Raw genomic sequence first — 26405 nt, forward strand, 5'->3', positions numbered from 1 at the left:
CCTTTATAGGTATTTATCCACCGAAGTTACTTATTATTGTTGCTATTTTGTGAAAACGTGTTACAAAAAAGTAATAAAAAAGCCATCTACTTTTAAATTAGCTATCTTTGATAATATTTTAAACCGGTAACCTTAAACCAACTCTTGAAGAGCATTTTTATGATACGAGGCAACGTTAGAAATGGCTTTTTACCGTCGTGTTACTAAAAGATTATGGGATGTGATCGTGAGTAGTTAGTGAAGAAATACAATGCTAGAGAAAAATGTCATCCGCAAAATTTTTCTTGTTTTGCTTAGGAGGGCCACAGGTTTGTCATTTTCATCTACCCATTTAACTGTCATGTCTCATGTCACCCGCATTAAATAAAGCTTATCACTTGACTTTGTCTATGTTTTGATAATAAATACGGCTTTGTCTGGTTGCACGTGATGTGTCAGGTCAATAAGGTCGTTGAAATTTTGCCAAAACGTGTTAGACCTTCAGGCTTCATCACGAACACCAAACACTTTATAATCAATATATCCACTTATAAATGTTGTCTGAGACAAAATAACGACATCTCACTTTCTCTTGCTCAATTATACTTCCCCACAGTAAAAACTAATCACGACCTATAACAATGACAAAAATATCTCTATCTGATAATTTTGATTTTTGATTATTATGTCAGGCATCATCTGTTACTAAACGTGCAGTGGTGGACTGTCTCGTGTTTTGACGTGCACGTGCAACAAGCTGCACGCACATTAAAACACGTGAACACCCAAACTCTTTCCCATGGCCTAAAGTCCTTTTTGCCCCTTAATAGAAAGGACCCTGGGAGCGAAGGACACCGCGGCAAAACGCACTGCGCAGAGTGGAAAATTAACATCCGGTCAGTTTTGTATTTCCGGTTGACTAGTAATCCAGTCGCGTAAATACAAAATTCCCGTCGCGCGAATTTAAACACAAAACTTAAGAAATAGCAAAGAAACTTAAGGAAAATAATGTCTAATTCAAAAGTTTTTTTTTTTGTAGCTTCAACTTTTGCACCATAGGGTTTCCTGCTTGCACCAGCAGAAAATGATGCTGAATTTACAGGTCGCAAGCGCCGACAGTCGACAGCGGCAATTCGTTGACTGTGTCTATCACTTTGCCCGCTTTAATTCTCGCAATTAGGGGCGACAAATGAGAAAGAAAACAACATAAAACCAAAATAAAGAACCACTGAACTTTCAAGTTTAGGCTTTCGATAATTCTTGCCTTCACTGAGAAAAAAGTCAAAAACAAGAAAGAAAACAAATTGCTCATGTTGCTTGTTCAACATGAATGAATTGAGTCTTCGATACTCCCGGACTACCTGGAGTTTTTGTGGATTGAAAGCTGTTAGCCGAGAAGCTAAACAAGTTTAAATTGTGTTTCCATTCAAGACAAAGGCAATTTGATTTTCTTAATCCTCCTCACAAGGTCAAATATTCGTCTATTTGGCGGATGTTTTCCACATTTCCAGTCCGTGTGGCTACCTCACGCGCGAACGAAACTTGCAGATTCGCACAGGCGTTCATTACCAAACTTTCAACTATCGTACCGGTTATCTCTCCTCAATCTAAAAGGAAAAAGATCAAAGTTAGTTTAAAATTTAAACAAAAAGTACGGACCTATACGGGTGTTTTTAAAATTAAAACGAAGGATGTGTGTATTTTTTAGGGAAGTGTTAGGTTAAATAAAGTAGAATAAAAATAAAGTAAAAAATAACAAATGCAACAATACTGGATAGGAAAGTATGAATTAGTCAAGGTTAATAGATAAGAAATGGAAGTAAAATTCCTTCTGTTTGTTGATAATAAGTTTTTAAGCTCATCTGCTGCTCAAATAGATCAAAGCCTTAGCGATTAGCGAATCACGATACTTTTAAATTATCGAGTATTTTTCGTATATTTAGTTTGTATCATGAAGAGATTAAAAACGATTAAAAAGCAAAATAAGTGGGCACGAGAGCCGAAAGAGATATATTTTGCGAGAGTAGATTTATTTTAAAGTATTTACGTGTGGTATGATAGTTGGGGGTGTGTGGAACATTTAGTGATAGAAAAATGTGCGTGCCGCAAGATTTGGAGATGTTCACAGAAGAGGTAAGAGTGGAAAGAGGTGTACAGAGGTTTTTTAAATGTGTATGGAGGGGGTATGTGGACGGAGAGAAGATATAGAAGGAAGAGTGAGATGATTAAAAGGTCGATTTATGAAGGGGCAATGGAGGAGGCGTAAGAATGTTGGAAGTTTAAGGGTGTGAAAGTATTAGGGATTAGAGGGTGTATTTTTTTTTGGAATGTTAGTTTGTAGTTTTTTTTTTAAGGGTTTAGTTAGTTAATAGTTGTAAAGAACATAGTAGTGAAAAATTTTCGTGTATAATAAAAGTTTTATTATTATTATTTTATTATTATTAAAGCGTAGCGAGTGAAGCCCGTTGAGTGACTGGAAAGATGACCGGAAGTGTAAATTCAGCGATGCGTAGACGTTCTGCCGCGGTGTCGGAGGAAGTTGGTTCATTCAATCCCGGGGATAATTTCCACCGTTCTCTTTGACAAGCAAGTGTAGGAGGCAATGTTTTTTAATTCGGATTTTGGAATTGTTTTTGATACCTGGAATATGTATATTGATTGTATGAGGAATTTCCTAAAGAACCCAAAATACAATTTAAAATTTTAGTGTGATTCTATCCAACCAATACTAGCCAAGATAGAATGCGTTTAAGAAGCAGAACACCTCCACTGAAGAGTAAAAGAAAAGCGATACAGGTGCCTATCAGTTATCAACACCAAGAAGAGTAAAGATGACATTTGCAATTGGCAACAGCATTGATGATGCAACAAAAAGACAACGGTTATGATCTACGTACACCTTAATGTTTTAGTGCTGTTTGGTAGCACGTTTTCGCAAAATAGCAACAATAATAAGTAAATGTGGTTGATAAATACCTTTAAAGTTGCCCTTTTTCCTTGTTCATAAATTGTAATGATTTACCATTTAGGGAAAGGGGGAGGACTTTAAAAGAGAGGGGGGACTTAAAAAAAGCTTTTATGGTATAAAAAAGAGTAATGTAAAAGGCTCTCTCCTTATGAAATGAGCAGTTTCAAGATTATGTACCATTGGGCCCTATTACGACACCATAATTTAACCCCAGCCAATCAAACACGAGAATTGGTAAAGCGGAGAGGATCGAGCAAGTGCAGTGAGATTTCATGCTACGCAATGGAAGCCGAGGTCCATATGGAGGCAGAGTTGTTTTTTACAATTCTTTAACTCCAGGTAAAGCGTTATTTATTATTATTTAATCTTTTTAACTAGAATTCATGCCAAAGAATTTGTTGTCCATTAATTTAGCTGAGTCCGGTTGCTTTATAGCTAGAATTGTATAGAAACCAAAACTTGCGTGCACGCTCCTAGTAATAAACAATGCTTTAAAGCACGTTTTCACGCAACTAGTTATGTTAAAACTTAAACTTCTACAGGTTCTCTTTGTAAATTGTGCGTATTTCAAATTTGATCCTTCATGTCAATTTATTTAGTGCGAAAAGTTAACTTTAATCGAGAGGATTGTGCCTTCATGTACACTTCGAATGTTGCAAATCAAATTCCCTGCATACATCTCCTATTTATGACCGAAATTACAGCATGAGACTAATGCTCAACTGAAAGAAAAAAAAAAAAAAGAAAAAAGTGGAACCACTGGCGTCTCTTTCCTTGAACTTAAAAATACCTTTCTGAAACCGTTACTCCCCTTCTCCGTAACTACCTCATATTATTGCCTGGTCAGAAAATAAAGTCATTTTAAATAACGAGAATTACCACAATAGTCACAATATTAATTTTTTTTAGCGACTTGCTAATTCTTTGATTCCATGGACAAAATGCTGTAAGGAAAACAAATGGCGTAAAAGAAAAGACAGCGAGTAGTTAACTTTGAAGAAGAAACTGTGAAATGCTTCTCTCCGAACATGTGCTAACGGTTACTTGAGTAGTCCTAATTTGTAACAATAAAATTCAATTTTTCGAGAATTTTATCACTATTCAGTTGTACACAGCAGGGGTATTATTCTATTTTATGATTTCCTTTGGTCGTAAATAAATCCTTATGTGTTCAGATCACTTCTCATAGACCCGTATTTGTTCTACGACTCGTTGCCGAATGTCCTCTGTTGAACGAAGAACAGAACATAACACACTTGTCTCTCCAGCTGAAGCCGTGGATTTACTAAAGATCTTGCCGGTCAATGGCATCAAAAATGCTACGATTCTAACTTAAATAAGATAGCGTATAGTCCAACTGCCAAAATGTATTATTATTTTGGGAATAACTGATTTGTTTGCTTTATAGTACAGTAACCCCCAAACTACCAAGCTCGCAGGATAGTTATTTAGCACTTTTAATTTCTTTAAGTCAAGAAATTACATTAGTTTACGAACAATTGTGGCATAATGATTTAACGGAAGGACCCAGATCTTGCAAAAAGAGTTAAAATAAACCAAGGAACTATGGCCTTACATATCTGGGCTGTTGTCGCGTGTGTAATTGTACTATACTCATGGAAAAAATGTAACAAAATGTCTCTTATCAGAAACCGAAAGGATCGAGAAGTAACATCCATGCAATCCTAATATCTACCGAACTACTTATCTTAAATCATTTCCTGTACAAGTAAAACTTTAGTTTCTCTGCAGTAAAATGTATGGACAAGAAAATGTTTTATTTCAATTTGATTAAAATGTGAAGATAGGGTAGAACATCCACATTCCTACAATATGGCGTCAATTTCGGCATAATCGGTCATAATCATTCTAATTTCAGTTATTTCTCGTTCACCTTACAGATTTTTAGCCAAAGACCAAGATAGCACTTCGCTGGTAATTTGAATAATTTGTGGGAAAAAGTCTGCAGTCCCATCGGGGGTTGACCGTACAAAGACACTGTCTACGACGAATTCCAGCACATAACATTATCACTTCGAGTTGTGCAAAACAATGAAGACTGACCTAAAGGGTCTTTCTTGTGAAAGAACATCCCTCATAAAAAAGGCGTAATGCTCCAACCTTTCTTCTTTCACGTGTAATTTCTAAATTGATTGACTCTTTTGGGTCGACAAAAGGAGAAAAAAAAAGGAGAAAAGACCAATGTTCATGCTATAAAATGGAATGATAAACTCAAATTTGTTCGCCGTAAACATGCAGCTTGGAAGACCTTGTCTTCGCCCTTACTTAGTTTCTCTCCTTCGAGTTCTTTGATCAAGGAAACGTTTTCCAAGTGAAATTTATACATGAAAACTGTTTGTAACCAAACCATCTTGAACATAGCAAGTTTCTTGTACAAAAAGGAGGACAAAAAGCGAAGGGTTCATAATGCAGTCAATTCATCCCGCACCAGATTAGCTTCGGGATGAGCTCGCGCTTAGAAAATTGCAACAATTCATCATTTTGTCGCCTATAATCCTCATTTCCTTGTCAATAAGTACTTTAGGGAATCTTTACACAACGGATTTTTTTCCGAGACATTTATTCGCCGAGTGAACGAGCAGTGAATCCCGGCCATTCATAACAGCCTTCTATTACTAGCTTGTTCATGTAGGAATAGTTATTTCAGTCGTTTCATTTTTTTTTTGAAGTCAAGAAATTCAACGACCCGCACTTTGAAGAAAAGGTATAACAACCGAGGGAACAATGGCTTCACATTTCTGCACTGTTGTCGCGTGTGGAATTTGTGCCTGTTGTCGTATGTAACTGAACTTCTCGTCTGTCCGTGAAAAAGAGATTCGAGTCAAGCTTCACACCTAAAATACCGTTCATCTTAATCCATTTTCAACGACAATTCTTAGCTTACTCTTCTCATCAGTAAAATGCATGGACAAGAAAACGTTTCAAAACGTTTTAAGGGTAAAATATCCACATTCCTTCAACATGGTGTCAATTTGGGCATAATCGGCCATAATTGCTCTGATTTCAGTTATTTCGCGTTCACAGAACAGATTGTTAGCGAAAGACTAAGACAGCACATCACTGGTTATTTGACTCTTTTGTGGAAAAATATCTGCAATTCCATTATATTTAACACCTTACAAAGACAACATATACGACGCATTTACAACTTACAACATCATGACTCCGAGTTGCGGAAAACAATGAAGACTGACCTAAAAGGTCTTCCCCGTGCAACAACACCCGCCAGCAGATCGGAATTTTCAGGTGTCCATTTACGTTAATTTAGTGAAAATTATGTTATCTACACCAAAAGTGAAAGTGTTTTACTGCAAGAACGAAAGTTGAATGCCTCACTAGACCGACAGGACTGATGCTCGATTATCTGCACGAAGAAAGAGAGGGCGATGTCATGCATCTCCGCGATGACTGTGTGTAACACTGATAAGCAGTTTACAAAAGAAACAAAACAAATCCGAAGAGAATTTTAAAAAGGAAGAGTTCTCAAAATATCACCAAGACTTTATAATTTACTCGAAATTTTGAGAGTTGATAACGAACTGTTTCGTGCTTGGTGCGACGTAAATCGTACGCTCCTGTCCGACTGCTCATACTACTACAATGATGTGCTCTAGGATCTTGCGAGAGATCTAAACTCGTTTCTTTCATGTGTACTTTCTAAATTTCTTGATTCTCTTGTGCCCAGACAAAGAGAAATAACCCATTGTTTGTGCTATAAGAACGGGTTGACAAACTCAAATTTGTTCAGCGTGAATTGCTTTAATAATCTCGTCTTCGCCCTTACTTCGCGTCTCTCCTTCGCCAGAGTATTTGGATCAAGGAAACGTTTACGAAGTGATTGTTAACGAGAAAACTGTTTGTGAGCTGAAACATCGATCTTGGCCAAAGACAGTTTCTTTTAAAAAATAAGGACAAAAGGTTCATAACGGAGTCAAATTCTCTAAGATGGAGCTCGCGTAAAGAGAACAAAAACAATTCACCATTTCGTCGTCTGTTATCCACATTGAGTTGTCAGTAAATACTACAGAGAATCCTTACACAACATAACTTATTTTCTTTCAAGGGATTCATTTGCTGAGTGAAGTTATAGTTAATAATGGCCATTCATAATAGCCATTCATGACTAGCCTCATTTTTTCGCAGGGATAGTTATTTCAGTCATTTCATTGTTTCGAAGTCAAGAAATTCAAATCTTCTGTCACGAGAAATGATAGTATATTAATTCAGTGGCTGTGCGAGAGACCCGCATCTTTGCAGAAAAGGCATTACAACCGAGGGAACTATGGCTTTACATTTCTGCACTGTTGTCGCGTATGGAATTTGTGCCATGTTATCGTATGTAACCGAACTTTTCGTCTGCTGTATTAAAGATATTGGAGTCAAGCTTTGAAACACCTACAATACCGTTCATCTTAATCCATTTTCATTGACAAGTTTTAGCTTACTCTTCTCTTCAGTAAAATGCATGGACAAGAAAACGTTTTATTTGCAATTAGAAAGGGTAAAATATCTGCATTCCTTCAGTATGGCGCCATGTTGGGCATAATCGGCCATAATCGCTCTGATTTCAGTTATTCCGCGTTCACTGAAGAGATTGTTAGCGAAAACCTAAGGTAGCACATCGCTAGTTATTTGACTCTTAAGTGGAAAAATATCTGAGATTCCATTAAATATAACACCTTTCAAAAGACATAAACGACGCATTTACAACATATAACATCATGACTCCGAGTTGCAGAAAACAATAAAGACTGACCAAAAAGGTCTTCCCCGTACAACGACACCCGCCAGCAAATCGAAATTTTCAGGTGTCCATTTACGTTAATTTAGTGAAAATTATGTTATCTACACCAAAAGTGAAAGTGTTTTACTGCAAGAACGAAAGTTGAATGCCTCACTAGACCGACAGGACTGATGCTCGATTATCTGCACGAAGAAAGAGAGGGCGATGTCATGCATCTCCGCGATGACTGTGTGTAACACTGATAAGCAGTTTCCAAAAGAAACAAAGAGAATTTTAAAAAGGAAGAGTTCTCAAAATATCACCAAGACCTTATAATTTGCTCGAAATTATGAGAGTTGATAACGAACTGTTTCGCGCTAAGGGCGACGTAAAGCGTACGCTCCTGTCCGACTCCTCATACTACCACAATGATGCCTCTAGGATCTCGCGAGAGCTCTAAACTCATCCTGGCCAAATGAAGTTTTTTCTAAATAATAAGACAAAAGGTTCATAACGGATTTAAATCCACTAAGATGGAGCGCGCGTTAGGAGAATAAAAACAATTCACCATTTCGTCGTCTGTTATCCACATTGAGCTGTCAGTCAGTAAATACTATAGGGAATCCGTACACAACTGAACTTATTTTCTTTCAAGAGATTCATTCGCCCGAAAGAACTTACAGGAAATAACTGCCATAAATAATAGCTATTCATGACTAGCTTTTTCGCAGGGATAGTTATTTTAGTTGTTTCAATTTCTTTGATGTCAAGAAATTCAAATCTTCGGTCACGAGCAATGATAGTATATTAATTCAGTGGCCATGCGAAAGACCCGCATCTTGTAGAAAGAGATATGACAATCGAAGGGACTATGGCTTCACATTTCTCTACTGTTGTTGCGTATGGAATTTGTGCTTTATTATGGTGTGTGACCGAACTCCTCGTATCATTAAATTAAACCAGAATCGAGTCGAGCTTCACACCTACAAAATTGTTTATGTTGAACCATTTCCTTGGACAAGTTTTATTCCATTAAATTTAACAGCTTTCAAATACATCATATATATACGACGCATTTACAACATACAACATCATGACTCCGAGTTGCGGAAAACAATGAAGACTGACCTAAAAGGTCTTCCTCGTGCAACAATACCCGCCAGCAAATCGGAATTTTCTGGTGTCCATTTGCGTTATTCAGTGCAAATAATGCTCTCTTACAAAAGTTAAAGTGTTTTACTGCAAGAACGAAAGTTGAATGCCTCACTAGACCGACAGGACTGATGCTCAATTATCTGCACGAAGAAAGAGAGGGCGATGTCATGCATCTCCGCGATGACTGTGTGTAATACTGAAAAGCAAATTTCAAAAAGAAACAAAACAAATCCGAAGGAAGATTAGTTAAGAGACTGAGAGAGAATTTTTAGAAAGGAAAAATTCTTAAAATATCACCAAGACCTTGTAATTTCCTTGAATTTGTGAGAGTTGATTATAACGAACTGCTTCGCGCTATGTGCGACGTGAAACGTACCAAAATGATGTGCTCTGGGGTCTCGCGAGAGCTACAAATTTGTTTATTTCATGTTTAATTTCTTAATTCCTTGACTCTCCTGAGCCCAGACAAACAGAAATAGCCCATTGTTAATGCTATAAGAACGGGTTGTTAAACTCAAAATTATTCGGCGTACACGGCTTGAAGAATCTCGTCTTCGCCCTTGTTTCGTTTCTCTCTTTCGAGCTCTTTGAGCAAGGAAACGTTAACGAAGTGAATTGTTAACAGGAAAACTGTTTGGAATAAAAACATCTTGGCCAAAGGACGTTTCCTAATTCTAAAAAATAAGCCAAACGGTTCATACGGCAGAGTCAAATCCACTGAGATGGAGCTCGCTTTTAAAGAATAAAAACAATTTACCATTTCGTCGTCTGTAATTCACATTGAGTTGTCAGTAAATACTATAGGGAATCCTTACACAACAGAACTTATTTTCTTTTAAGAATTTCATTCGCCGAAAGAACTAACAGTAAATAACGGCCATTAATAATAGCTATTCATCACAAACTATTTCACAGGGATAGTTATTGCAGTTGTTTCATGTTTTGAAGTCAAGAAACTCAGATATTTGGTCACGAGCATTGATAGTATATTTATTCAGTGCCCATGCGAAAGACCCGCATCTTTGTACAAAGCGGATAAAACGACAGAATGAACCATGGCTTCACATTTCTGTTGTTGTGTATGAAATTTTTATTATATTATAGTATGTACCAGAACTCATCCAGTCGGTAAACAAATGAGTCGAGTTGAACGTCACACCCACAATACCGTTCATCTTAAACCATTACCATTGGCAATTTTTAACTTCCTTTTCGTTCAGTAAAACGCATGGACAAGAAAATGTTTTAGTTGCAATTTTTGGTTCACACGAGAAGATAGGGTAAAACATCCACATTCCTACAATATGGCGTCAATTTGCAGATATACGGTCACAATCGCTATACTTTTAGTTACTTCTTCTTTCCCCGTGAAGAATATAAACAAAAGACCAAGGTGTCATTTCCCTGGTTATTTGACTCGTTTGTGGAAAAATGGCTGCAATTCCGTCAAATTTAAAACCATAAAAAGGCATCGTATGCGACGCATTTACAACATATAACATCATAACTCCGAGTCGCGCAAAACAATGAAGACTGACCTAAAAGGTCTTCCTCGTGCAACTACATCCGTCAGCAAAATGGAATTTGAAAGTGTTCTTTTACGTTAATTCAGTAATAATCATCCTCTCTAGCAAGAGTACTTTCCAGCTAGAACTGAATGAAAGTTGAATGTTTTACTAGACCGACAGGACTGCCCGTTCAATTATAATAAAGCATTATACAATAAGCGAAATAATTTCTGTGATGAATGAATGTAAGACTGGTTAGCAACTTCCAAAAGAAACAAAAGAGAGAAATCAGGAGTGTCCGGAGTGATTAAGCAAGTGGGAGAGAATTTTGAAAAAGTTGAATTCTTATCGTGAGAGTTGATAACGAAAGGCTTCGCGCCATGAGCAACGCAAAGCATCCGCTCGAGTCACTCCTCGCACTTCAATGATGTGTTCTGAAATTTCGCGAAAACTCCAACCTCGTTTCTTTCATTCGTAATTTCTAAATTGCTTGACTCAAGTAGAAATGACACACTGTTCGTGCCATAAGAACGTGTTGATAAACTCAAATTTCAGTTCAGCCTACGAAACAACTTGAAGAATCTCGTCCTCGCCCTTACTTCGTTTCTTTCCTTCGAGTTCTTCGACCAAGCTAGGAAACGTATACCAAGTGAATTGTTAACAAAATAAAAACATCTCTTCCATAGAAACTTTCTTGTCCAACAACTCAGATAAAAGCAAAAGGTTCATAATAAAGACACTATTTACCAGATTTACATGAGTGCCTGCGGCGACAGAGTGAAATGAAGAATAATAACAAAGAGGAAAGCTTCTGGTTAATAGTGAAATAGCAGACAAAAGATACTTAAATAATTGCTTTAATACTCAGAAGAAAGTAATATGAAAACATGAACATCAGCCATTTTGAAACAAATCTAGCTAGACATTTTGAAATTAAGTTTCCTTTGTTGTTGTTTTAAAAAAGATTGCAGTATAATTAAAGACGAGTTCGCGGATCTTCACAAAGACAACCATTCTACGAAATAAATACGCCAAATATCTCATTGGCTCGAAAAAGTTCAAATGAGAAATACTCTCACGAAATCGTTCTTCTCCATTGATGTAAAATTAAAGTATGTTTATCTTTTTTCCGTCGTGGACCAGCTTTTATAGGCAATCTAACTGAACTTAGTTTGCTCCGAGCTCAAAACGTTCTGAGTAATTCATGGATTTTTTCTTGGGTGAGCTGTCCACTTGTTCCCAATGAGATAAAATTGTATGGCCCTTGTTTGTTCATCCTCGCGCTTCAAAATTACCTATTCTCTCGAGAAGGCTTCTCGCAATTTAGCAGTGTGTTGTCGTGCGATAAACAGAAATTTCGTTGACTTATGAGCACAAACAAGTGCCACCCGGACGACAGCTACAGCCATTGTAAACATTCTCATTTTTGTTTGCATGTTGATTTGGTTTCTCTGCGAAACATTCTATCTCGGTGGAATCTGTAACTCAGTAGACATCCCGGCCTGGAGGCCTCATTTTGCAATTCCTCAGGAGTCACGCTTTATGGGTGTTCGCTGGCTCGAGTATAAAACTCATATAATTTCCAAAGCACCAATGGACTTTAACCTCTCATCGTTTCAGTTACGTTGAACAAAGGAGGACGCAATAAAAAGATTCAGCCTCAAAGAAACCTGTCATTGTGAAAACTCGTTTCAGCACATAAAGCAAAAACATGCTCGATAGCTTTCGCAACACACTATCAATTACACGACTTTTAAAACGCACAGAGTGTTTAAAACACTGCAAAATTAACTTGACAAGGCCTGTGGTCAGCCGTTGAGTATGGCACCATTTGTTTAGCTTTGACAAATTGCAGACCTATCTATTATTTTATCTTTGGAATCCCTTGTAGCTTACCATATCAATATCACTTTAGCTATGTTATTCCAAAGTCTTCTTGGTTCTTTAGCTGTTGCAATAAAAAATATCACGGTGAATACCTATTGTTTTTTTGACCCACAGTTGACCTCGATGTAAAATACACTTTATAAAGTTGCCAAGAAAGAGAGTATAATATGATAGCAGTTGCTGATTTCGACTTGATTTTGTGTTAAACTAACCTGAAATCCTACACAAATCTGTTAAATCTGGGCATTCAATATACGTTCTCTTACTCGCTTGAAACTATCTCTACTGAGTCGATAATTCCTCTTCAGATGTGAAGGCAAAATTTAGCAGTTCTCATTACGTATTCAAGTTAGCTGAAACGTGATCCTTTTATTCCATATTAACATCTTCGAGAAGCAAAAACTTAAGCGAACCACAACGCCTCAGTTGTACGCTTTCATAATTTTAACTTTTAAGAATTCATCCCTTTTGTCAACAAAAATGCTATGAACACCGATGAAAACATTCGTGGTATTTACTGACAAGATTGGACGTGCAGCTCTTCATCTGTCTTTTAAACAAATTCCTCAGTTACTGCCCCTAAACTACTCATACGAACAACAAAAAGTTTAGCTCTGTGCACGCTTAGCTCTTTGAACTGAGATGACAATATCGATTCCATTAAGACTGTCATTCATCTTAAGTTAATCCACTTACTACATGCAGGCATTTCTTTTTCGTTTACGAAAAATGCTTTTGTATGACAGGATTCCGTACTTCGGGAAATCTCACGTCTCATCATCCATAGCAACTAAAGGTTATTTCAGGAAAACATCGGTTCGAGAATCAATTCGCATCTTAAAAAATAATTTCAACGACAACAAGACGTGTTTGCTGTAAATATCAAGTCGTTTCATTCTGGATTACTAGATTTAGTATCTAGGGTATTATTTTCATCATATGCAAATGTTGTCATTCAGTTGTTCATTGTCCGATTACATGCTTTTTTCCATGTAAAATATTTCTTCTGTATTGCTGATTTAACTGCAATTTATTGAAACCTTACTGTACAAATGTTCCAGCAAACCCGCTCCGAACATGAAGAACCGAACTAATAGGCATTCAAAGGTTATATGGCCTCTTGAAAATCTCTGTTGCTCATCATTGGCGGTCATCCATGCTTCAGTCTTGTCCTGCTAAAAATGTTAAACTATATAAGCCGTTTTTCCTCCTCTCCCTTCGATCGTTCGTTTCTCTTCGAAGAAGGATAGAATTGCTCTATATTCCATTGACCGCCTTGGACTCCATGGAGCTACATACTCACTGATATCGAACAAAAGATATGCTTTGAGGCGAAGTTTTAGACCGAAGCGCATGAATGTTGCAAACTTTTCTGTGTTCCGCGGAGCGCCAGCGCAAATTGTCGGGGCACTGCGAAAAGACTGTCAAGAATCCTTGGGCCCAGCACAAGCTTCTGAGCACTGCAATAACATGTGCAAAAGTTCCTTCATTAATCTATGAAAGCCGGCGCCAGTCGTTTAATTTTCAGGAATAAAGTTGATGCGAAATATACCGATCTTAACACTTGCCAAACCAAGACAATCTCAACGACACGCACACAAAACTCGTTTAGACGTCCTTCCAGGTATTTATTTCTATTTTAAACACCTCTAAGTTGGCCACAAAAGAAAACCTAAAACAATTTGTGTTCCTGATATAAGGCAAGCAAATAATAACTGATTAGTAATGAGTTGGTCCAAATTAAAATCTTCTGTTCCATTTTACACGATTTTGTTGTCGGTGGGCAGTGTCCAAGCGTGGCAGTTGTGTATTTCTGTGTTTCTTGTACAGTCGAACCTGTCCATAAATAGTCAAGCGTTTCTAATCTCAGCTTGCCAGGCGTCGTTGTAATTAGCAAAAGAAACCTCTTTTTTCCAGATAGATTGTCACCCTGCGGTCCAGTATACTCAAAGTTGTAGCTCCTCTTTGTTTAAGTTAGAAAGCCATATTTTTCTAGATTTTCTTGTTTACCATCGCTCCTGGTTGCTCACTTGTCACATATGGTTTCTTCATTTCAGTCGATTTCCACAGTAGTAAACAGAAGGACCAAGGATTTCCAGAGGTCTAGAAGCCGAGGTAGTTCTACTTAGATTGTCCATTGTTCGTTGTAGGTAGTATTCCATGTCTTATTTTAAAAACGTGTTTCCGAGGCTTAGCCATCAAAAGAAATCACGTTTTGCCGTTAAAAGTCCAGGTTTCTTGGAGTTCCAGCTTTCCAGAGAAGTTACTCTGGTGTATTACCATTAGTTGATTAGTAAAAATTCTAGTTTTTAACATTTGTCGATTACTTCGTTTGTCCAGTGGCAGTGTTTCTCTTCTACATTGTAATGCCACAGATGTCAGCTAAATATACTATTTCTGTCAACTTATAAAACGGGTTACATCAATGTCGAATTTAAAAAAAATACAATGGAAGATAACTCGATTCTAAAACAGTAAATATCTTAACAACATGCAAATAAAAATGTTACCAAAACTAAAGCAATGCCAACGAAACGGGAAAAATGACATAATTGTTACCGAACAGTGGTAGACAGTGGTCTAAAAGATTACAAAATTTGCGCTGTAGGTGTTAGTCTCTGTCCTTTGATGCCAATTTCTGCAAAACCAAACCATACGTTGAACCAATCTTCGGACATTCGCCACATTCGTTCGAAGCTGCTTTTGGATGGCCCAGTCTGGCAGCCATAGTGGTTAAAGACGTTAACCGCCAGCGAGGTCTGCTAGCTAGCTAGCCTGCGAAAGATTCAGTGAGTGTGTTGTTTGACCTTGCACGAGTATAAATATAGGCGGAATATGAAGCCTCAACAAATGACATAGTTACGAAAACAAGATGAAATAAGATTGTAACACAAAGGAAAAGAGTAAATTCACGTGGCCCCTCACGTGTCTCAATCAAAATTTCAGGCAAAGAGAATTGTTGGAGATACGTGTGGAAAATGTGCACAAACATTTACACGTGAGTACATATTATGTAACAGACTTTTGTCATATAAGTCCTTTAACTGTTTGTACATCAAGCACGTTACATTGAATATAATCGAATGTAAATTTTACTTTGATCAGTCCTTTTTGGAAGCGAAGACGAGACAACGAGATCGCTTTTACGAAGTTTACATATACGGGTAAAAATAAGACAAAAATTAGACCGTGACGTGTAAAAAATAGCTAGAAAAGACGCGTGATTCGTAAATTCTGCTGTGACACGTGAATTCCGTTAAAATTTGTGCGTGGAACGGGATCACGAATCGGGGACGGGATTAATTTTCCAGACTTTGTATTCATATATTACTATTTTGTCGTGGCTATAGGCAGGCTAACTTCCGCTTTTAACACACACACACACACACACACACACACGACACAAAAAGATGCATCTCCAAATCGTACGCGTCCCATTCTGTTAAACCATAGTTAGTAGAGGCTTTTATTTTTATTGTGGCTTTTATTGAATTTCAGACCTTTCTGTCAGCCTTCTTGGCACCTTTTGTTGAAACAAGCCAGATCAAGCCTGTTGGCACGGCCCGGTTACTTTATGCTGCAGGCCCTACTAACCAGCCGGAGACGAAATGTCGGGCACCGACCGGGTGACGCTTGGGCCTTTCCAGGGCCATGTTGTGTCACAATTTCTACACTGATTTGACAAAAGGTAGACCTCGGGATACGTGCTTGAAGGCCTTCAAGCCAGTCCCGCGCCCGAACATTGAGGAGTGGGGAGGGGGTCAGTCAAGGAAGGTTGTGCCGAGTAGCTCAGTCATTGACCGAACAGCCCTAGGGAGACCAAGGTCAGGCATTAAATTGCTGGCTTGCTAAGGGGTGGGCATAGTCAGGTTGGGGTCAATTTCACCAGACTTTGCCAGTCACAGCAATGTCACGGTAATTTACTCATGATTGTCATGTTCTTGGCAGCTGGCTACAGCCCTGTGGCAGCTCTCGGCTGTTATCAGGGGTGACTAGGCACTCCACCTAGCCCCCTAGTCTATCCAGGGACCCTCGGGGGAGGGAGTGTGGCTGTTACTGAATTTCAGACCTTTGTGTCAGCCTTCTGGGCACCTTTCCACCTGGACACCATCAATATAACCGTTAGACTTATCATTGATCAACACATCGACATCTTCAATATAAGCAAAGCAACGCCTATACAGAGTTAACAGGATTTATCGTTCGTTAGAGGAAGAAGGACTACAGTCCGCGAGCAGGGCTTCCGGCTTTTGGTGTTTCACGTTTTATGCACGAAACACCAAACAAGAAAGTTTGCTCGCTAGGAAGACCATCAATATGACCGTTAGACTTATTTCTTATTCAACACATCGACATCTGCTGCATACGCTAAGAAACACCTATGTAAGTAGTCGCTGTAGTTAGGCGAAGTTAGCAATAGAAAGTGAGTTATAATTCTAATTTTTATATTTAAATCGAGTCCATGGCCATGGGTTTCTTTGTCCCATGCTCGCGTCATTGTTGAAAAATTCATCTTTGATTTGCTGTCGGTGGGTATTTTCCAAGCGTTGCAGTTGTGTATTTCTGTGTTTCTTGTACAGTCGTAGAATCAATAGTCAATGTAAACAGTAGGAGTACCTCTTTTTCCAGATAGATTATGTCACCGTGTGGTCTTCAGTTTATTCAAAGTTGTAGTTCATCTTTGCCTAAGATGCAAAGCCAAATTTTCCTAGATGTTCTTGATTACCATCGCTCCTGGTGTAATAAGACTCGCTTGCTGACTTGTCACGTATGGTTTCCTACATATCAGTCGATGTCCATGACAATGAAACGAAGGACCAAGGATTTTCAGAGGTCCAGTAGCTGAGGAAGTCCTACTTAGATTGTCCATGTTCGTTGCAGGTAGTGTTCCATCAAAGGAAATCACGTTTTGCCGTCAAAATTTCTGGTTTTTTGAAGTTTCCGTTTTCCAGAGAAGTAACTCTGTTGTATTTCCATTAGTTGGTTACCGGTAGTTAAAGTTAAAAATTTACAATATTTGTCGATTTTAATCGACAATTGTTGTAAATTACTAACTTTTACTACTTCGTTTGTCCAGTGGCAGTGTTTCTCTTCTACCTCGTAATGCCACAGATGTAAGCTAAATATACTATCTCTGTCAACTTATAAAAATGCTTGCGGGTTACATCAATGTTGAATATAAATAAATGGCACGCAATGCATGCAGAAGCGATCGATGACGTTTCACAAGGGATCTAACATAATTGTGAGTAAAGTTGTCAAAAACGTAACGTAAATAAAAGTAGCTAGCACCTTTTGCGTAGCTTGTTAGTGGTTGTATAAATAGCATAGTTATGATGTGATGGAATTTCAAATAAATACGGTAGTTATGAATTCACAGGCCAAGTATGCAAATAATACGTTTTCTTCATAGATTTGCTCAATTGAACAATAGTTATATTTTATTTTATATTTTTAGATTTCCTTATGTTGTCTCAACAGAGATTGCGTTATATTGTAGCGTGACATCCGATGTTGCGTTCGTTTGGCCGAGCTTAGACTTATCAATGATTTACCATATCGACATCTGCAACATATGCAAATGAACGCCTTTGATAATTTAACTGGATTTATTTATTATTTATTTATTTATTTATTTATTTATAGTTCCCCAAAACAATATATAATATATAAAGAAAAAGGGTTACAGTAGGAGGAAACTTAATTCCCATATTAAAGCAGTTCTCCGGACTAAGAGCAAAAAAATTAAAGACTGTTATTTACCACTGGTGTGAAAAAAACTGTTACCTTAGCAATTATTCAAAAGAACTGCTATTAACAATAAGAAGAAAAAAATTCAAGTTGGAAATAACACAGTCAAATAAATCGTGTTTACTATTTATGTGCTATGACATTTAATGACTTGCTTCGAGGACCACACGCGGCTTCAAATTGTTATCACTTTGTCGTACGCATCTATTAAAAAAGGAAAACTTAAAGTATAATTAGTGCGAGCATAATTTATCGTTCGAGCACAATTTATCGTTTCTTGGAGAAAAAAGGACTACGTACAGCCTGTGAGCAGGGCTTCTCCTTTGGAGTTTCATGTTTTATGCGCGAAACTCCAAACAAGAATGTCTGCTCGCTAGGAAGACCATCAATATGACCGTTAGACTATCACTATTTGAACACATCGACATGTGCAACATACGCAAAGTAACGAATATGCAGATTTAGCCGGAATTATCTTTCGTTGGAGGACGAAGGACTACAGCCTGCGAGCAGGGCTTTTAGTTCGGAGTTTCATGTTTTATGCATGAATCTCCAAACTAAACTCCCTGATCGCAATGAGGACCATAGGTATGACCGTTAGACTGACTGATTCAACACATCGACATCTGCTACATTCGCAAAGTAACACCTTTGCAACTAGTGGTCATGGAAAGCTGTAGTTATTTATAATTATATTTAATTCTTAATTTTAATTTATTGCTGTGCATATATTAATTAAATTTATCTATATTAGTTTTGAAAAGATCTAGAGCATTGAGATTTTGGTTTTAATGCGCTTTTAAGTGATTTGGTGGGAGTCAAAATGGGCACAGAGAAAGCACAGCCCACGAGCAAGGAATCTGGTTTGGAGTTTCAGTGTTTTATGCACTTAACTCCAAACAAGAATGTCTGCTCGCATATGACCGTTAGACTTTTCATACGCAGAGTAATTCTCATGCAACTAGAAGTCGCGGACAGCTGTGGCAAGGCGTAGTTAGCAATAGCTAGTGCAGTTATATATAAGGCAGGAATCCGATATTCCGGAAATATCACTCACGGACCAGTGTAGTGAGATGAAAATTCAGTGTGAGTCATTCCTCGTTGCTATAACCACGATTTTCCAGCCTAGCTGTTGTTAGCTTTGACTGAGGAAATGTGTTATTTTTCCGTTAGTGATAAGCAGAAAGAAGAACACAGAGATCTCTACCGCATCCAGGAATACAAATGTGCAAATCAGTTTGTCTTCATGTCACGCTAGCTGTTACTTTGGATCAATGTAAATCTCTTCTTTTCAGTGCATGGCTCTAGAAATCTGGTCAACTCTACCCCATTGGAATGAGAGGTAAGCGATGATGTTGTATAATGTTGTATAAAGAGGAGGGTTCAGTTTCCTGTTAGCAAAAAATAGTCACCGAATCCGTAACCTCCAGCTCAAATCGTCCACAGGTTTGTCTGAATTGCAACTGAAATCTGATTCAAAATTCGAAGGCACCAATGTTGCACGGCTGCTCTGGACACTTACCTTCAGTTCAGTCTTATGAACCGGTGCCGTGTTTGGTGATAAATGTTCACACCAGTACCACACAGTCGTTAGTACGCGCGGACTAAAAAGACGCGGGATTCGTTAATTCTCAGTTCAGAAGCCCCAACAGATTTAGTCAGGTAGTTGTTGCCTCAACTGACACCCTTGTAAGGTAGCTTGGGACTGTTTCGCAGTCCAGCCTTTCTGGTTTTTATTTAAAGCGATGTACAAACATCGTTATTGGGAAAAATGATAAATCATGCAATGAGTTGCAAAGGCGTCCTCCTTTGCTAAAACCTATCGAAGAGATCAAAGGAAAATGTTCTAATATCGTGAAAGGCAAAGCGAGAAACACAGTGATACCAAGCATTGTTTACAACGAGCACAGAACGTGTGTGGCTTTGCAAGGCTTTTGCTTGAGAGCGATACAAAATTTCTCTAAGGGAAAACAGGTAGGGTGAACCGCAAATAAGCAATCCGACCGTATCTAACGGCGCACTTAATAAAAGCGGGTTACTTAATTTACTATGCACATTTTATTTTCATTCCTAGGGTAGCATCACTTGCTGTGTTTAAAGACTAGTCGAACATCTACTGGGTGGGGCAATCACTGTGTTAACATAACAAGAACAACAACCAAAATGCGGGTAGGTATTTATCACATTATGACATTATTGATTATGTAAAGATGAGCAATTTTAAGAGTAATTACATGTCGGCACTGGTACCGTGTTTGACACTGCTTGCCCACTTTTTTGCTTTAACCTCCCGTCGTGTTTGATTCTCAGTGCAACTACTAGATTATACACAAGCAAAAGCTAAGGATAAAATCCACTGTTGTTGTGTCGTCATGACGCCATTGTCAAAAAGACTTAAGTACAAAATGTAAACAACGGCAAGTGTTTGAAAATAGATGATAGGTGATGTGAATTTCACGGCCAGTCCAGTCCGTATCAGAGTTTCTTAGCTAACGTACATCTCTAAGCCATGCGTGTCTACGCAGCCCTACATTTAGTCCTACGTTTCGCTTCGAAATTCTCTGAAAATTCGTAACTTTCTTCGCGAACTTCGCGAACTAACTGCTCCAAATCTAATTACAAAGTCAAAAAATACTCGTTTGCCAAAATCAAAATGTCACGTGCATGCAAAACACGGAATTATTCAGAGTTACGTTGCCAATCGCGCCCACGTGCATTTAAGCACGAAAGACACGACAGTGGCCCCACAAACGTCAACGTTTAAGCGTTTGTTAATCCTCGTAAGTGTCTTTCATCCCTGTCCATCTAATAGGCACAGCTTCACGATTGGACGATGCAACTCCTTGCTTGACGTCTTCACCTTAGCGGATCGCACCTTTGAATCTCTTCCCTCAAAGACCTCAGTTACACGACCCACAGTCCACTTGTTGCGAGGGACATTCTCTTCCAAAACGAGCACCAAGTCGCCCACTCTAACCTTCCTTTGGTCTCTTAACCACTTTCCTCTTTCAGTCAGACTCGGCAGATATTCATTAATCCACCTCTTCCAGAAGACGTCGGCTAGGTATTGGACCTTTCTCCACTGTTTCCTGCCCAAATGGTCTTCCTTGACGAAAAGCCCTGGTGGCAACCCAGACACCTTCCTTTGCAGCAAGAAGTGATTGGGGGTTAATGCTTCCAAATCGGCAGGGTTATCTGATGCTGCTACGATTGGACGATTATTCATAATGGATTCCACTTCAGTTAGCAGTGTTCGCAACGCAAATTCACCGAGCAATCTATCTCCTGCGACAGCCTTCAGATGCTTTTTGGTAGTCTGCACTAGTCGCTCCCAGACCCCGGACATGTGAGGTGCTGCTGGGGGATGAAAGGTCCACTTGACTTCTCTTTGTTGCAATTCTTGGCAAATTTTTGCGTGGTTCCACCTATCGATGGCTTCGTTCAGTTCGCGCTCCGCGCCAACAAAGTTAGTGCCTCTATCTGATCTAATTTCCTTGGGAGGACCCCTTCGGTTAATGAACTGTCGCAAGGCCATGATGAAATCGTCAGTTTCCAATGAGGGCACAAGTTCGAGGAAAACAGCTCGCGTGGACAGACAAGTGAAAATGCATCCCCAGCGCTTTGCTAAACCGCGGCCTCACTTAACCATTAGTGGACCGAAAAAGTCGACACCAGAGAACGTGAAGGGCGGATTGTATGGTTTTAATCTCTCTCTAGGAAGGGGAGCCATAATCTGCTTCATAGGCCTCTCGTTCAATCTGCGACACTTCACACAATTTCTAATGGTGCTCTTTGCTAAACCTCTGCCTCCGAGAATCCAGAACATTTTCCTTGTTTGAGCCAGGGTCTGCTCCTTGCCGGCATGGGCTAAACCTTCGTGGCAATGACGGACGATCAGCTGACTGATGTGATGGTTCCTTGGAAGTATAACGGGATGTCTTTCGTTATACGACAGCACTACTGCCTCCTCTAAGCGACCTCCGACACGAAGAATTCCTTCCGTCAGTACCGGTTTCAACTTTACAAGTTTGGACGACGTCTTTACTTCCCTGCCGGCCTTGAGGTCTCTCAGTTCTTCTGCAAAGGTTTCAGCCTGAACCAACCGCACGAGAAACAGTGTTGCCTCTTCTAACTCTTCCGTGGTTAGTGTTCGTGTCGTTGGGGAGACTTCCCGGGACCTCAGCCAGTAGCAAAATCGCACTAGCCAAGCAACGTAACGTAGCAACTTAAACCAAGAGCTGTAGTGCGATATCATCTCGTAAACGGTCGGTTTGCTCGCGCATCGAGCATCTGAGTGAACTCCAACGTGAGGGTTAACAGTCCTGATTGAATGAATTTGTGCTTCATTTCGAACTTCAGGATCGTCATGTGGAACTTCGCCAATCTCAGTTTTGGGCCAGTTGTTCTCCGACTGCCACAAGTACTCTGGTCCTTTCCACCAGCGATGCTGACTTGATAACCTTTTAGGCTTTAAGCCACGTGAGGCGTCGTTAGCTGGGTTCAACCTTCCAGGACAGTGTCTCCATTGGTCCGGCCTGGTAATCTCACGAACTTCCGCAATTCTGTTAGCTACGTAGGTGTTGAAACGCTTTGTTTCATTCTTGATGTACTGCAAGGTAGTTTGAGAATCGGTCCAGAATACGACTCTGTCAATCTTGTAGGTTAACTCATCCCTGCAAACTTGATAAATCTTGGCAGATAACGTTGCAGCTTGTAACGCGAGTCTTGGGATTGAAATAGCTCTCACTGGCATCGTCTTTGATTTACCAACCAGAAACGAGCACTGAATGGACCCATCTTCATAAACGAACCGCAGATAAGAGCACATGCCGTAACCCTCGTCTGACGCGTCTGAGTACTGGTGGAGAGAGATTTCCTTTACTTCTCCTTGTAGCTGGAGATAGCATCTTGGTATTTGAACTTGCGATAAAGCTGATAATTCAGACTTCCAACGTTCCCAGTGGGCCAGCTCAAATTCTGGGACAGGATCGTCCCAATCCAACTGCAGTTTCCACAGCCGCTGCATAATCTTCTTTGCGTCTAGCACCACTGGACAAACGAAACCCACAGGATCGTAAAGGGAACTAATAGTCGACAGGATACCTCGTTTCGTAGCTGGTTTGTCTGGCTTTAAGACTCTAAACTGGAAAACATCTGTTTCGATATTCCACAGGACTCCCAACGCTCTCTCGATCGGCAGCTGATCCAACTTCATCTTCGCGAACTAACTAACTGCTCCAAATCTAATTACAAAGTCAAAAAATACTCGTTGCCAAAATCAAAATGTCACGTGCATGCAAAACACGGAATTATTCAGAGTTACGTTGCCAATCGCGCCCACGTGCATTTAAGCACGAAAGACATGACAGGTGATGTTAATGTCCTTCCACACGATCAAGTAAATGTCCGCAAATGTAGCCTACATAGCCGCCATCACACAGGTCACATTGAAATTTATAAAGAACACATTGTTGGTTTACAATCAGTGGCTTTGTTTCATGCATTTTAAGTTCTTGGTCAATTCTGCAGCTCACAAACACCAGCTGGATGGCTTTAGGCACTTTTTGGCTAAGGGCCTTGCGCTGTTTTTTGACAATATCCGTTAAGGGTTAAATTCTAATTGATAAGACCTCTTGATTAATGTCTCCTGTATCTTTCGGTGGTGGTAAAGACTGCTGGTCGCAAACCTTTGATTAAACGATTTGTTAAAACAGCTGAGGCAGCTAAAACCCAATCAAAACGTACAATCGGGCTCCATTGGTGCGAAACTTTTTGTGTATTTTTTATTTTCGCATTCCCTATCATATCAATTTCTTCCCCTGTTGCTTTGCCTTGACGTGTCAGGTAAGCTTGCGTGCCCTTGCGACCCCCAGAGCTGTGCCGGCGGGAACCTCACGCTCCTGGCATGTTCAACCATGCCGGATTGGTCTGCGGGAGAGGGGTCAGACAAAACAAGCACCCTGGCCCTCCAGATTGGAGGTTGGGCGTGGGGCCAGCATCCCCACCCTGTAAAAACTCTGATTTTCTACCGAAACGTCATCATATCAATTTAGCGTCAACACTGCTTTAAACACTTGTTTTTATTTACATTTTGTACATGAATCACCTTGACAATGGCTTGTTGACGACACCGAAACGTCGAATTTTATCGTTACTCTTTGTTTGTTAATATTGTAGCAAACATCTACTAGATCGATTTTAGTTTTACAACATATATTATAAACCACTCCTGTCACCAAAAGTGGTCACCAATATTTAATTTATAAACTTTGCATCGTTGTTTTAAGCTTAACAAGACACCAAGCTTTATACCACTTTTTCCTTAGGTACCTTACGAAGATAACTATGTTAGGTTCGATCTGTAGCCATCAAATACTGCGGTTATAACAAACCAACACAGTTGCAATTAGTTAAATAAGGCAACAGATCTCTTAGGTTTTGTTTAACCGATAAACAAATAGTACGATTTATGGGCACAAGAAACCACATGAAATAGCTGAAGAACACTCATAACCAGATCAATAAAACGCTGGATTGGTGCATACACGTTAGTCGATCCACCTTGATGTGTCCTTTTTTTGCTTCATGTGGAGAAAGGACCCCGTAAAGAAAAGGAAACAACTGCCTCGATAAATGGATTTGTAGCGGTAGTTACCTTTGCTTAACTGACGTTCATGGCGTTTACAGCAAAAGAAGAACAAAGCATGAATACTTGAAAGACCATGCACTACTACCAATAATACCTTTTGGAGTTGTCGCGTACGCTTTAACGCTTCTGCAGGACAAGCGTTCCCGATATAGTTGTACATAGGAGACGTCTGTTAGCAGGCTAATACACGTTTACTCTTTAACCAACCAAAGTTAAAGGAGAAGGTCAAGATTGTCGTTTGTAACCTGTCTTAATCTCCCCCTGTTCGTAGCTGTTCTTGCTCTTTTTTGGCTTATTTTTATCTCTTTGGCCTTCTTTTCCATTAGCTTTATTTTCCTTTGCCGATTTTATGACAATTTTGAACATCGTTAAAAAATGACATCATGTAGAGCAATAACTGAATAACTTGGATTCATATTTTTTTTTTTCTTGTTAGGGTGGCGAACAGACTTGACTAGAACTTGATTCCTATCTTGACTAAACTCTATAAACGTCTTGCAGCGGAAAGATCAAAGTTGAGGAAGAAGATGGAAGATATAAACATCAAAAGAAGAAAGACACCTACCTAATAGAGTAACAAGCATCAGTTCCATCCTGAACATTCAATCTGATTGCTCCTTTGAAAGCCTTTCAGTATTATTAACTATTCGAATCTTGGTTTCATTCAGAATGGAAACTACAACAGACATGGAATCTTACGAAGTATTGACCAGTTCAAAACAGCGTAATGATTATGGAAAATTAGCTGAACGCAGGCATGCGACTCATGTAGATGTTTGCAGAGAATTTTATCTTTAGCGTTCACGATCGTATTAGGTCAAGGCGATTTATTTAAAAGCCTAAAGGCTCACTTTCATCCTGCATGCTTAGCAACCGTTTGACTCTTGTTTTATTTTTTAATCTTTTTTGGACGCTGGAACTACTAGCTCCAATAAAATCTTCCCCTGTTTTCACGCACTATGATCTGAGTTACTTCAAAATTCAAACCAGTACAAAGACGGCATTAATTATTCACATATGACAAGTAATGCATGCTGGATGAAAATGGGCCTTTAAACATTCAGATATGTTCAAGATTGAAAGAAAATGAGATGTACACTCTTAACGATAGGCATAAAGTGTCTTAATCGATAAAAGCTCATCGAAAGACGCATGTCAAATGCAAAGTAATATGAAAACGGCAACTAAGTGCTTATTAAACAGTATTTCCTTTCATTCCTTCATCCTCTTTTTGAATATGGCACTTTGTGGTGATAACTGATAAATGTAAACAAGCTGCTTGCTTTAGCCTTATGATAGTTCTGTTTGCTTTCAGCTCAGTAAGCCTTATGGTGGCTCAGTTTTACTATGATACGTCCCTCTGTTTTGCTTTTATTTCACAGTATTGCTGCGCACTTGATCCATATCAGCTACTTACTATCAGAGCCCATAAACCCTCCACCTTAGCCACCTTAACAGGTATCCTTTTGGCTCGTCACTTTTAAAATTACAGACAAAAGATTGTGTGACAAGTCAAACGAACGCCAGTGGAGGAGGCTTCCAGGTTCTCTGAGAAGTTTTGTCCTCTCCGTACAATCTTCAATATGACGGTTCTACGAGTGGTCTCCCCCTTTTTCTTCCTAATTTTTCCTCACCATCCTCCTCAGCTATGCCGACTTCGAAACCCGTAGCCCTCATTTAAGTCGTCGTGCAATGCTGTTCCCTGTGGGGAAGTATCGTATACCTACAAGTAACGGGTGCGAAGCGAAGATGGTGGCTCTACGA

The 26405-nt window shown here is 39.2% G+C and overlaps 2 long non-coding RNA genes across 2 annotated transcripts; both read left to right on the top strand.

Annotated features, from left to right (window-relative positions):
- Nucleotides 1–15011: 15011 nt before the first annotated feature.
- Nucleotides 15012–17877, top strand: LOC144657547 (uncharacterized). Its single transcript, XR_013571552.1, has 3 exons — nucleotides 15012–15239; nucleotides 15740–17621; nucleotides 17742–17877. It is a non-coding gene; the product is annotated as an uncharacterized LOC144657547 (long non-coding RNA).
- Nucleotides 17878–18302: 425 nt separating this feature from the next.
- Nucleotides 18303–26041, top strand: LOC144657540 (uncharacterized). The gene is made up of 3 exons (XR_013571545.1): nucleotides 18303–19334; nucleotides 20067–20161; nucleotides 25078–26041. It is a non-coding gene; the product is annotated as an uncharacterized LOC144657540 (long non-coding RNA).
- Nucleotides 26042–26405: the final 364 nt, after the last annotated feature.

The sequence above is a fragment of the Oculina patagonica genome, chromosome 1 (assembly GCF_052425735.1).
Source record: "Oculina patagonica isolate OP01 chromosome 1, crgOcupat, whole genome shotgun sequence".
NCBI classification, from domain to species: Eukaryota; Metazoa; Cnidaria; class Anthozoa; order Scleractinia; family Oculinidae; genus Oculina; species Oculina patagonica.